Source organism: Athalia rosae, chromosome 6 (assembly GCF_917208135.1).
Source record: "Athalia rosae chromosome 6, iyAthRosa1.1, whole genome shotgun sequence".
Lineage (NCBI taxonomy): Eukaryota > Metazoa > Arthropoda > Insecta > Hymenoptera > Athaliidae > Athalia > Athalia rosae.
In genome coordinates, this window is record NC_064031.1 from 6,691 (window position 1) to 21,004 (window position 14,314).

General features: G+C 38.7%; 2 long non-coding RNA genes across 3 annotated transcripts; one reads left to right on the forward strand and one right to left on the reverse strand.

Annotated features, from left to right (window-relative positions):
• Nucleotides 1–395: 395 nt before the first annotated feature.
• On the reverse strand, nt 396–5,555 carry LOC125501311. The gene is made up of 4 exons (XR_007278847.1): nt 5,364–5,555; nt 5,158–5,294; nt 4,970–5,047; nt 396–4,882 (listed from the first exon to the last, which is right to left on the reverse strand). It is a non-coding gene; the product is annotated as an uncharacterized LOC125501311 (long non-coding RNA).
• Nucleotides 5,556–5,754: 199 nt separating this feature from the next.
• Nucleotides 5,755–8,642, forward strand: LOC125501310. Of its 2 annotated transcripts, none has more exons than XR_007278845.1 (4): nt 5,755–5,943; nt 6,030–6,296; nt 6,399–7,336; nt 8,041–8,642. It is a non-coding gene; the product is annotated as an uncharacterized LOC125501310 (long non-coding RNA). The 2 variants fall into 2 exon arrangements; XR_007278846.1 differs by lacking the exon at nt 5,755–5,943 and having other exon boundaries at nt 6,142–6,296; nt 6,399–7,163; nt 7,247–7,336.
• Nucleotides 8,643–14,314: the final 5,672 nt, after the last annotated feature.

The following is a 14,314-nucleotide window of genomic DNA, read 5'->3' on the forward strand; positions in this document are numbered from 1 at the left end:
AAACGACTTCTTCACCCTCCAAATCGACCTCCCCCGCTCGGAAACGACTTTTTCGACCCGAAAAACGACTGATCCGGCTCGAAAAACGCTCCCCCTTGCTCTGAATCGAAATTTGCTGACCCCCGCCTGTTTGGAATGATCGCGCGCGTTCGGAAACCACCCTTTCACTCTGAAAAACGACTTTTTCACCCTCCAAATCGACCTTTTCCGCTCGGAAACAACTTTTTCGACCCGAAAAACGACTTTTCCGGCTCGAAAAACGCTCCTTATTGCTCTGAATCGGAATTTTCCGACCTCTGCCTGTTCAGAATGATCGCGCGCGTTCGGAAACCACTCTTTTACCCCGAAAAACCACATTTCCACCCTCCAAATCGACCTATTCCGCTCGAAAACGAATTTTTCGACCCGAAAAACGACTTTTCCGGCTCGAAAAACGCTTCCTCTTGCTTTGTATCAAAATTTTCCGACCCCTGCCTGTTCAGAATCACTGCGCGCGTTCGAAAACCACCTCTCTACTTTAAAAAACGACTTTTTCACCCTCCAAATCGACCTTTTTCGCTCAAAAACGAATTTTTCGACCTGAAAAACCGCTTGTTCGCTTTTAAAAACGACGCTCTTCGCTCTGAATCGGGATTTTGCGACCCACACCGCTCTGGTATTACTGCCCACGTCAGAAAACCACCCCCTCACGCTTCGACAAGACTTTCTCAGCGTTGTATTTGACCTCTCACGCTCAAAAACAAATCTTTCGACCTAAAAAACCGCTTTTTCGCTCCTAAAAACGACCCCCTACGCTCCGAATCGGGTTTTTCTGACCCCCGCTATTCCCAAATGGCCGCCACTTTTGAATCTCACGAAAAATCCGAAAGATGGCACTGGCCGCAACTCGTTTTAGTAGTTCACGAAAAGTCCGCCACTTGGCACTAGCTGTATTGGCGAGTGCAGCCACGTGACCAGCAGCGGTGAAATTCAAACATATTTGAAAAAATCAGGGAAAATTGGGAAAAATCGCAAAAAATCAGAAAGATATTGATCCAGGATGACGTCCCATCGGTTCTGGATCACCGACCGATGACGATCAATTGTTCGTAGGTAATATACCCTATGCTGATTTTACCGACTGATATTCATGTGCCGACCGATGACGAGGAATTGTTCGTAGGTAATTTACCCTATGTGGACTTGCGCTGAAATCAGTTCTCGAAAAGTCCATCAGATAGCACTAGTTTTTGTAGTTCCTGAAAATTCCACCACTTAGCGCTAGCTGTATCGGTGAGTGCGCAGACGCGACCAACAGCGGTAAAATTCAAACATAAAAAGTCCCCAAGAAGCCTCGCCCTTTGTCCGAGAAAAGTCGAAAATCGAATTTTTTCTCGGTTTTTTGAGCTTAATCTCACATATAATTAGCTCAGAATCCCAAATCTGAGAGCCAAAATCATCTACTCATGCAATCGATCAAGTAATCATCAGTTATTCGCTGTTCGGAGCAGAATAATTGTAAGACATCGATTGGTTTTAGTCGTAGATCCACTTTGGTTCGTCGCAACCCATGCATGGGTCGGAATATTCGAATTTCTCGGTCTTCAAGGGAGCCAAACTGGAGTCAGGTAGCCAGCAGCTAGCGTTTTGTTGTGAGACCTCACCTTCGAAGCTGAGCAGAGGTCACGCCCCACAACATACCGCGCGCCCGTTGCTACCTGATTCCAGCTGAGCTTGGGCACGCACAAAAAGGTGCAATAGTACTTGATTCCTTACAATTTTTTGGTTTTTGGGTTTATAACGCATAAAGCGTTGCAATGCATTTTTTAAGCGCCAAGTCCGCGTGCGTACGAGCAGCAGCGACGAAACTTGGGTTTTTATTTTACTTCAAATTCCTGAAAAAAAATCTCTCAAAGTTTTCAAAGCGCCTTGCAAGATGGCAAGTCACGCTAGTTATTGTTTTAAGAATGGCCCAATCGGGCATACAAGAAATAACATATATAAACAAATAACATGCGATTCCTCGTCCGCGCGCTATGTACCCGCGCGAGCAGCGTCAGACTTGGAATAATTATACTAATGGAAATCGAAGAAATGCAATTTTTAATCGCATCCTTCTATTCCAATTAACATTGGGGAGTGGAAATAGGGAAGGTTTGAAAATTTGTGGCGTGGCGGTCGGTGGTCCTCTTCGACGCGACGTCTTCGAGCTCAACGTCCACCTCACTTCCATGCACCACGGCTGGTACGGAGAGCAAAGTGGACGCATTTTGCCCATTCCAAGTGACCAGAAATATTACAGGGAAGAAAAAAACTTAATCTAATTGAATTTGTTTGGTTGGGTTTGTGAACCATTGGAAGTAAAAGCATCTAGTAGATCTCAGCAAAGAGATCTAAAAGACCACACGAAAAGAATTATTATAAAAATATCAAGCAAAATATTGCAAAAAATTAGCCAACGCAATTCAATAAACTCTAGTTAATTGATCACTTGGAATTGCTGTGGAAAGAAAAGTTGCACTTCCGATTTCTTGCCTACCCACTTTGTTAAGCCCACACCCGGCCCAACGGTTAAAACTATGAGTTGCATACTCGCATTCACACTGCACATACATTCCAAATAGAACCCCTTCGCGATGCATGAATTTACCTATACCTGCCTTTCACTTATATTTATCCAAGAAATGATTTTACTGACGAAATCCCCGAATCACACCAGCGCCGGCGCTTCGAACCATTTCATTCACATTCGCTTTGTCAAACTTTTGACAACTGACTCTATGAAAAAAATTTAAAAAAAAAGTCTTTTCAAAGTGTAATTGTGTTCAGGCTGCCCATGCCTCGGCCGAAGCCGTAATTTTGAAGAGGTGTGTGTTTTTTAGGCCGAAATAATTCAAATTTGTATATTTTTAACAAGAAAAGCTTAAGGGCTGTGTGTGTAAGGGAAAAAAATTCCCATGTGTTTATACATCTCATTCAAACCAATCTCACTCACATATCACATTCATTGCCGTGGTCTCTCGTTCAAAAACTCACCATACCTGTTGTGTGGAAAAAATAGTGCGGGCTGCCCATGCCCTGGCCAAAGCCAAAGAATTTAGTAAATTTTGAAAAGGTGTGTGTTTTTCTGAACCGAAATTTATAATCAACATTGAGAATCTTTGAATGATTTTAGTAACTTGATTTTAGTTCATTCAAATTTTGTAGTACTTTGATAGAATGTCATTAGAATCTTTGAACAATGAATTTAATCAATCTCATATCTATTTGTATACTGACAGTGAGCAAAGAAAGTAAAGGGCTGATAGATTTGTGTGAGGGAAGAAAAATTTATGCATGATTAGACATCCTAGATCTCGTTAATCTAAATTTACTTACTTTATAGGTAATAAGCGCAGACTTAACAATTGAAACTAATAATAACTTAATTCCTAATTATTTATTGTTATTTTTTATATTACTTATAAATATATGTGTTTTGTGTGCATAATATAGGCTTCCATTGCCCCGGCCAAAGCCGTAGTTTATAAATTTTTAAATGTGTGTGGTTTTATCGGCCGAAATTCATTAAACTTCCAGAATCGTGAAATGATTTGAATAACGTGATTCTCATGAATTGAAATACAACAATGTTTCGATAATTTCATTTGAAATCGTATTGGAAAATGGTATAAGCAAAAGAATGAATTTAATTCATATTAATTAAGGGCTTAAAAATGTGTGTGTTTGGGGTAAGGTTTCTTATGACTAATTCTTTTTTTTTTTTTCTTAATGCTAACAAAAAATAATATAGGTAGTGAAATAATATTTTTCTTCGATCAGGATTCCACTTCAGAAGATGAAACGTTGCCCAAGAATATTCTTATACCTTATTATAAATACCTTAATTATTTTCAAACTTAATTTAAATCTTATTTATTTCCACACTTAATTTATATCTTAATTATTTTCACACTTAATCTATATCTTAATTATTTCTATACTAAATCCAATGTCCGCGGTAGTTTCTTGAAGCTTAATCGGATACTTAAAGTTAACAAGAGAATCAGGGAGGAAAGAAGATGTTGAAAAATATGTTTCCATATCAATCAGTTGGAGTTAATTACTTTGAATGAATGAGAATTGAGAATAACTGAATCGACAAATTTTTTTATCTCCAAAAAATCAATTACGTATTTTCTAATCGCTCGGAGCTGCTGATCATACCTGATTCTCGTCGAGAAAGTGAAACTATGGTAAAGGACCACCATTCGAACGGCCTAATTTTTTTTACTAGTTAGTGATCGACGAAAACGAGATCAATCACTAAAAATTATTATAAAATGCAAGAAAACGCGTTGGTCAATCAAACGATGGTCTTTACCGTTGCCTATGAGCCGCGCACTCTTGCTTACATAAGGTTGGTGGATGATGATTTATTTGAATAGTTCATAGTGTATGAACTATTTGTCAACTGACTAACCAATAGATCAACTAACTGAATAATTTTCCAAAAAAATTCTATATCTGTGACTCTACAAACTGCAAGTGCGCTATGCTCAACGACAACCGAACCTACGATTACCTGAGCTAATAAAATGATTTTAAAATCTAAAAGTACCGCCACGCCACGCGAATTGGGGGAACATACTTATTCTATAAAATACAACGATCCCGATGCCAGCGTTCACCATCGTGTGAGCTGGCAAAGAAATCGAGGAAATCTGACTGCTGGGACTTACCCCACCGCTGCCGGTACCAAAACCGGACCCGAGCTGGTTCCCAAGCTCAGGGGTCTTGGATTTTACCCGGATGTCTCTGCCTCCCTGATGACTATAGCTGTGTAGTAGGTTGAATGTAGAAGATGTAGTACGATGAGAGGTCGATACAATGCTCCTTCGATACTCCCACGAAAAATAGTGCTCTAAAAATGACAAGAAGAGAAAAACATGAATAATAAGAAAAAAGACTCTGTCAAAGAGAAAAAACAGTGGTAGAAAATTGTATTTACCGAAATTCTTCACTTTATACGTGTGGTTGGTGACCAGCCGGACGAGGAGACTTTATTGTAGGTAGTAAAAACTTTTATCTGTAAGACGAAATTTGAATATTTTTGATAAAGTGGATTTCTAATACACAGGCGGTGCGAGTCACAGAATTCGGAGAATGTGACTAGAATTATTAAAATTTGAGGCTCACCAATTCTGCTCGAATGTAGTGAACAGAAATCCGGTTTGAGTAGCTACGGAATCGTTCTCAGCAGTATTGCACGTGCCAGTTAAATTAGTTGCACCGATACGTATAGTATGCCATCGAAGTGCAACAGGCTCTGGGCTCTATAATGCATAATACCAATACACGAATAAGTATTGCAGTTCCAAATCAAATTGATTCAGATTACAAACCTCACGGCGACAAGGTCGTCTTCGCCATAAAATCACAGCCCGGTATTACGAATACCGAGCAATTATAATCGAATCAAAATTACCAAGCGTCTATTACGCAGCAACTTTACGAGAAATGAAAATTTCGTGAAAAACCGTTAAAAGATTAGGAACTCGATTCTCCGAAACAAGAAATAGTGCACTCTGATTCGAAATATTACATCAACAAACTAAGATATTCTATTGTTGTAACAAATTAAACGTGAAAATAAATCGTAATAAGTAGGGGCATAGTCGCATGATCGACCTTAATTCGACCGTTCGCGATCGAATCGCACTAAGTCGAAACAAAGGCGCCCGCTCGCTGCTCGCTACGAAAATACGTGGGGAAAGATAGAAAAGAAGAGAAGTTAGAACGAACCAGATTGTAGGACAGGAAAGGTGAAGATCCGGGTAGAAGAAGTTCCAGATCTCCATATTGCATTGTGAGTATGCACTTCGAAGAAACTGCAGAGACGCAGATTACTTCGCAGCAGGTCTAGGACCTGTCCATAACTTGTCCATGCCTGTCTGGCCCGGGCAGAGCCATGCAATATCTCAGGTAAAACCATTTTATATTTCAATTCAGTAGATTATTCTTGTCACAATATTAAAATTAATGTTCAAGCTAATTAGTGCGACCTTTAGAATTAGGTATTATGCGATATGGTTAAATTAGTAAGGAGTTATAAGAGCACGAGGCGTACTGTTCGAAATTCGGGAAGCTAATGGCGTCGTAGCTTCGAGACGCTTCGAGACGCTTCGAGACTCCCAGCATGCATTGCTGGTGGGGCTCGCCGCATGGTGGCGTTCCAGTCGAACTCGTTTAACTTTTACCTAACCGCCTCTTTCGCGCGTTCCACCGTGTTGTAAAAAGCTGAACGAACGCAATAAAAACGATCGCAACTGCTTCAGGTAATATTTCAACAATCAGATATCGATTATAATCTATTCTGGGTTCAATCATCCTAATTATCACGATTCCTAATTGTTCAATGGGTATTGCTTTGATACTAGATGGAATAATCTCGAAGCTTAGAACGCAGATCGTCGACATTGAAAAAACCAATCAATCGCAAAAATGATGGGGTTATCTGACGAATCCGGAGAAATTCACTCATATTCACCAATCCCTACACGGTGCCGGAGGATGGAGAGGTAATTACAACCATCGAGCCAGATTATTGTGAGTATTATTATTACCATTTTTTCTCTCATAAACCGCAAGTTTTTAATACCTCGCCCAACGAAGAGAGTTCGCTGTCCGCTACGGGTGAGAGAAAAATAATATTTTTGAAACAAAATCTTGTATCCCACAAGTTTTTTGCAAATGCAAAAATATAATAAAGTAAATTCATTGCATACGAGCGTTAGTGCAGTAAAGGAAGGCAAAATATGCGTTCTCCGAGGGTGTCGTTCTCAAAGAATAATAATAGCAGTAAAAAAAAAATAATCAAAAAATCGGAGGACATCAAAAGCACCGCAATATTTTCATCGCATTAACGGGGTAAAGTATTAGCCAATAATGTCGGCGCCTATAGTGGCGTGTCCAACGTCGACTTACCCAGCTGTTGCTGTAAAAGCAACACCTTGTTCACCTCAGCTCATATCCCTACACAACTCGTTTAAGGTAGAAGATAGGGAAGAGAATTATGAATGCGAAGGAGAACCTCAAACAAAAATAAACAAACTGAAGACCAAAAAAATAAAGAAGACTCGTTTACTTTGGATAATTTGCATACCATATCTTGCAGCCAACGAGGAACGTATGCATATAACTAGGTATAATTCAACCGGCTAATTAAACAGGTACCGAACGTATTTTAATTACGACATGGCAAGGATCTACAATATTATTACTCGAGGTGCCGGCGTGCGACTTTCCAACCACACAGGGCTCATCTTCTTCGTCATCATCATCGTATCTCTACCAATTGAATTACCCTCAGTACACGGTAAGGCTATACCTCATCAATTATAAATTTTATTAGCGTTATCGTTATTTTTACTTACACCGTAAGGAGTCTCGATTAATAACAATTAATCTTACAATATTTTCGCATCGATATTTTCGTTTTATTTCTATTCCACAAACAGGGAATTTTTTTATCTGTGTACACTTAGGTGAGAGCATTATAATATTGGCAAATTGCCGGTATAATAGTTCAAAATATTGGAGCGTGGGTGACGGAACGTGTGGTAACGTATACAGCTACAGATGCAGCAAACACGGGCATATCGATTGGTTCAGGAATAGTTTCTGTGTGATCGAGAATAAAACGAAGGAATGAACGAACCGATTCTCCGTATATCGAAATAACGAACCGCGATTCGTACCTACCCAGTTTTACATTCGCATGAAATGAGTAAAAACTTGATTGACACTAAAATGAAAAAGCTAAAGAACGAAAAAAAAACAGTTTCATCATCCCCTTGATCTAAACTCGTAACATATCAACGTGTAAAGTGGGACACTTTCCGTCCCCAACGTCACGATGTCCAGACTTAATGGTTCCGGTGCCATTTAGTATCGTCATTTTACTCCAATGTGATCGCTCTCTTTGTACATACCAATACCCATACAAACGTACGATGAAAGATAGATAAATAGAACATACGTACGAAGGTACGTACTCGTACATGGTTTTTTTCTTTTTAGGCAGGAAGTGCGTGTGCACAAGCAAGTCATGCCTGGAGGCAGGCACGGACACCCGCAGGACGCGTTTCTCCTGTTACACAGAACTCATCCTGATCGACGAGGGACAAGGGAACACTACAACCCGGGGCTGCGCCGAGTAAAAAATTTTTTCCTCCCGCTCTTTTACTTTCTTTTTTTTTTATGTATATATAATTTATTTATTTATTTTTTGCGATATTTCGCGCCCGTTAAGCCAGCAATGCAACGTATGTACCGGTGTAAGTCCAATTTACTTGTAATATGTATAAAGTAGGAAATTATGAGGATCTTGAGGAAAATGGGTAATATGAACGACAGTAATAACAACGATAAATGAAAATAAGATCTGCCTGTGGATACACAGTTCTGCCTGTGGATTTGGTTGACAATGCATAGTTATAGGTATACAAGTAGGTATACGTAACGTATACAATCACTGTGCAGGAGGATCGAGTTCACCGAACTCAATACGTATACGCTATACATCTATATAAAGTAACTAACTAAGAGAATCCATGAACGTATATATTTATTTGTATGTATGTACGTAAGACTTATTATATATATAAATACCTACATACCTATGTACGTGCGTGAAACGCGGTATACAAAAGATGCGGCTAAGAAACTTTGCGCTTAATTGCCCCCTGCACGTTCATTCCTCGATCCTTGACTTGATGCATGCGATTTTATACTTGTATGTAATACGTACGTATGTACCAGTTCTCTATGTACTCGTGGCGATTATTATACCTACAACCATATACCTAAGCATGTATACCGTAAGAATCTCAGGAAAGTGAACAACATAGGGAACGCATGAGCGCGAGAGAGAGCTTATGGAAGTTCCGTGAGTACGAGACAGACAGACTGCCTGCCCCTCCGTTGTCTTTGAGTCCCCACTCCGCCAAATTGTAAACAGACCATCGCTAGAGCTGTGATAGCCTGTTTGAAGAAAATCAATAAAAAAAGTCTGTGATATCAAGAATAATAAGTATTAATAATTGTAATTAGAATCATCAAAGATTTAAATACATTTACATTGACAAAAAAAAAATTATATTTTCATGAGAAAACCTTCATTTTGAATTGGGAACTTCTTTGAAAATTTTTTAATATTTAAAGGAACAAAGTCAATCATATTTATGCTAATGGTTTTTGTTTTATCAATTGTGAGAGAAAAACACTCTCAACCCGAACGCGCTTACTTAGATCACAGCTCTAGCGATGGTCTGTTTACAATTTGGCGGAGTGGGGACTCGAAGGCAACGGAGGGGCAGGCAGTCTGTCTGTCTCGCACTCACGGAACTTCCATAAGCTCTCTCTCGCGCTCATGCGTTCCCTATGTTGTTCACTTTCCTGAGATTCTTACGGTATATGTATGATACGTACGATAATTCAAAGATTCGCGATCTCGTGGAACTCGTGCAACTCGTGCACGCGAGTTATCATATTTGAATACATAGCGGACGGCGTGAACCATAGTTATGGAGATATTTTGATAACATTAATTATCTTATTAGAAAATAGATGGGTGAATGAATAAAATTACGTTCGTACGGTGTACAATTTACCGGTATATAACTAATTGATTAGGTAATTATTGATTTTTGGTATTTAACCGTACGAAATATTTATTTTATTCGCTTCGTATTTTTTTTTTTATTTTTCCGTCAGAATTCGGTGAATCAAAAGAAACAGAACAATCGATTGATTGTTATATTAATTGACTGAATTAACCGAATAGTTTGTCGGAGGAAAAAATTCTATGCAGGCATACAGATTTATTTTCATCGGGGTACACGTATTTGCACTTGTAAAATATCCCCCCATCATTAATTCCAATCTCATCTTGAGCGACATTCCGATGAATCAATCTCATAATATATTGCTCAAGTTGCTTGTACCTCGGTAGGTTACACGACTGTCCGTATGTAACGTGTTTTCTATGTATCGTACGCACATACCTATATACGAGTTCGCGTAAAAAAATTGAATTAAAATCCATCTACCTATCAGTCGGGCGTAATATAAATGAGTATATGTATATTTATATAAAACGAATACGTGATACACGTATACTGTGCAGATATATAAATTTATTTATAGAATCAAAACCGCGAGCTTGCTGTTGAGGTTTTTTTACTTATTATCATTTTATTTTTATTTTCATTTTATTTTGCATCCATATAAGCGTAAATACATGTAGGTATGTAGCGCAAAAACTATCCTATACAATTTATACATACAACGACGTGTGTCTTGCTGAAATGTAGTCTGAATTAATTAATGAATTTATTTATTTATTTAATTAGCTCGAATCCAGTGCAGCGCTGAATATAATTCTCATGTTACGTACACACGTGAATGTAGATTATTATCCCATATGGCGAATACATGATTCTTGGCAGGATTTATAGCGCATTCCATGTCAGACGCGACACTTTTTCCAAAATATTATTTGAACTTGATAAAACCTTCATGTTTTTGACTTATGTATGGTATTCTTAATATTTTTATTGGCTCAGGAATCCGAATCTGGAAGCCAAATTCATCTAGCTATAAAATTGATCGAGTTATCGAAAATTTTTCGCTTTTTGGAGCAGAAAAATTAGGATATCTCGAAAAAAAAATCCGTAGCTCAAATTGGCCAACGGATCCGTGTTCCTGAGGTCAAAATACATAAGAAAAATGCCATACAATCAATTTTTATTCTTTAAAATTGATCGTATGGCACTTTTCTTATGTATTTTGACCTCAGGAATATATATATTAAACCCAATTAAAACAATGATTTATTTTTTGCTCAAAGATCGAATTTTTTTTCTGGTTCTTCAAGAGTAATCTCACATATAATGAGCTTCGAAATCCAAATTTAAAAGCCAAAATATTCTACTCATGCAATCGATCGAGTAATCATCAATTATTCGCTGTTCGAAGCAGAATAATTATAAGACATCGATTGGTTTCAGTCGTAGACCCAAATAGATTCGTCGCAATCCATGCATAGGCCGAAATATTCGAATTTCTGAATTCACCAGCAAACCCAAGCTTAGCTAGAGTCAGAGGTAGCCACGGGCGCGCGGTTTGTTTTAAGGCGTCACCTCTGCTCAGCCCTGAAGGTGACGACCCACAACAAAGTGCTACCCTGCTGGCTACGCTGACTCCAGCACAGCTCGGGCTCCCTCGTAGACCGAGAAGTTCGAATATTTCGACCCATGCACGGATTGCGACGAATCAAAGTGGGTCTACGACTAAAACCACTCGATATGTCTCATAATTATTCTTCTCTCAACAGCGAATAATTAATGATTATGTGATCGATTGCATGAGTAGATGATTTTGGCTTTCAGATTTGGATTCCTGAGCTGATTATATGTGAGATTAAGCTTGAAGAACCAAAAAAAAATTTGATTTTCGACTTTTTCGGACAAAGGTCGAGGTTTTTTGGGGATTTTTGACGGGTCTTGACGTATTAGGGTGGTTTGTTCACGATTTTTGGCGGTTTTCGATTCAAAGGGGTGGTTCATTCGCGATTTTTTGCTTCTTCTGGAAGAGAGGAAAGGTTTTTTTTGGCGATCATTGACGATTTTCGACCGGAAAATAAGGTTTTCTGGCGATTTTCGGCTTTTCCTACCAGCAGGGCCAGTTTTGAGGTGATATTTTCTCTCAGATTTGGAGCCCAGAAATCCGACTGTGCTCGCGAGAATATTTTGCTCGATTAATTAATCGAGTAATCGCAAATTTTTCACTGAAATGAGCAGAGAAATTGAAATATCTCTGTAGCTTTGAGTCGGAAAAAAATAGGAAAAAATCGCGAAAAATCAGAAAAAAATCGGGAATTAATGTAGGATGACGTACCTTCGGTTCTGGATCACAGGGAACCTCCAGGAAGGCCGGGAAATGCAGTAATTGGCGGATCAATCGGAAAATTGACTCAAAATCGAAAAGAAATCAGGAAAGGAAGGAAAAAATAGAAAATATTCGGTCAACATCTGGAAACAAGTCTAAGGTCGTATTACTCTAGCTACAGGGCTCAAAAAACTCACAGGACATGGAGGAAGTACACTCATTCATTCAAAATGAGATAAAACTTGAGAAAGATTCAGGAGAAGAGCGGAAAATAATAAATAATGATGACGGAGCAGTAGTTGTATGTATTTTGATCTTGAAAACAAGAATCTGATTACATAATTGAACAACAACTAGGAGCTATCAAGGTATTACAATTTTTTGACTTCTCAAAGCAGTAGAGTACAGCAGTCAATCAATTCAAACAGAGGATTAGTATTACCATCGTTTCTGGGCCCTCAACACGTAGAAGTGCCAAAACTTCAGGAACTAGACTTCATTATTGACTCGTATATCGATAAACGACCAGAGTCTCACAGATACTGCAATCTTGCTAACACAATACAGGATGCGTTTCGAATGTTTCAAAATACCTTATTCTAATACATGTCGAACTTAAGAACATAAATCCGACGAATTAAGTGAGCCACGACTCAAAGCTACAGAGATATTTCAATTTCTCTGCTCATTACAGTGAAAAATTTGCGATTACGATTTGGGAGGAGAAAAATTATAAGACATATCGAGTGGTTTTAGTCGTAGACCCACTTTGATTCGTCGCGATCCATGCATGGGTGGAAATATTCGAATTTCTCGGTCTACAAGGGACCTAAACTGGAGTCAGCGTAGCCAGCAGCTAGCGTTTTGTTGTGAGACCTCACCTTCGAAGCTGAGCAGAGCCCACGCCCCACAACATACCGCGCGCCCGTGGCTACCTGACTCCAGTTTGGTCCCCTTGTAGACCGAGAAATTCGAATATTTCGGCCTATGCACGGATTGCGACGAATCTATGTGAGTCTACGACTAAAACCAATCGATGTCTTATAATTATTCTGCTTCGAACAGCGAATAATTGATGATTACTCGATCGATTGCATGAGTAGATGATTTTGGCTTTTAAATTTGGATACCTGAGCTGATTATACGTGAGATTACCCTTGAGAAGCCAAAAAAAAATTCGTTTTTTCAGCAAAAAATTAATCATTGTTTTGATTGGGTTTACTATGCTTTTCTTACGTATTTTGATCTCAGAAATCCGAATCCGGAACGAAGATTGATCTATCTCAAAAAATGACCTAGTAATCCCCATTTTGTCGCATTTTTTTTCAAAAATTTGAGGATATCTGTGAGGGAAAAAATCGTAGCTCAATTTAGACAACGGATTCGTGTTCCTGAGGTCAAAATACATAAGAAAAATGCCATACAATCAATTTTTATTCTTTAAAATTGATCGTATGGCACTTTTCCTATGTATTTTGACCTCAGGAATATATACCGTAAGAATCTCAGGAAAGTGAACAACATAGGGAACTCATGAGCGCGAGAGAGAGCTTATGGAAGTTCCGTGAGTGCGAGACAGACAGACTGCCTGCCCCTCCGTTGCCTTTGAGTCCCCACTCCGCCAAATTGTAAACAGACTATCGCTAGAGCTGTGATAGCCTGTTTAAAGAAAATCAATAAAAAAAAGTCTGTGATATCAAGAATAATAAGTATTAATAATTGTAATTAGAATCATTAAAGATTTAAATACATTTACATTAACAAAAAAAAAATTATATTTTCATGAGAAAACCTTCATTTTGAATTGGGAACTTTTTTGAAAATTTTTTAATATTCAAAGGAACAAAGTCAATCATATTGATGCTAATGGTTTTTGTTTTATCAATTGTGAGAGAAAAACACTCTCAACCCGAACGCGCTTACTTAGATGACAGCTCTAGCGATGGTCTGTTTACAATTTGGCGGAGTGGGGACTCGAAGGCAACGGAGGGGCAGGCAGTCTGTCTGTCTCGCACTCACGGAACTTCCATAAGCTCTCTCTCGCGCTCATGAGTTCCCTATGTTGTTCACTTTCCTGAGATTCTTACGGTATATTAAACCCAATTAAAACAATGATTTATTTTTTGCTCAAAGATCGAATTTTTTTTCTGGTTCTTCAAGAGTAATCTCACATATAATGAGCTCCGAAATCCAAATTTAAAAGCCAAAATATTCTACTCATGCAATCGATCGAGTAATCATCAATTATTCGCTGTTCGAAGCAGAATAATTATAAGACATCGATTGGTTTCAGTCGTAGACCCAAATAGATTCGTCGCAATCCATGCATAGGCCGAAATATTCGAATTTCTGAATTCACCAGCAAACCCAAGCTTAGCTAGAGTCAGAGGTAGCCACGGGCGCG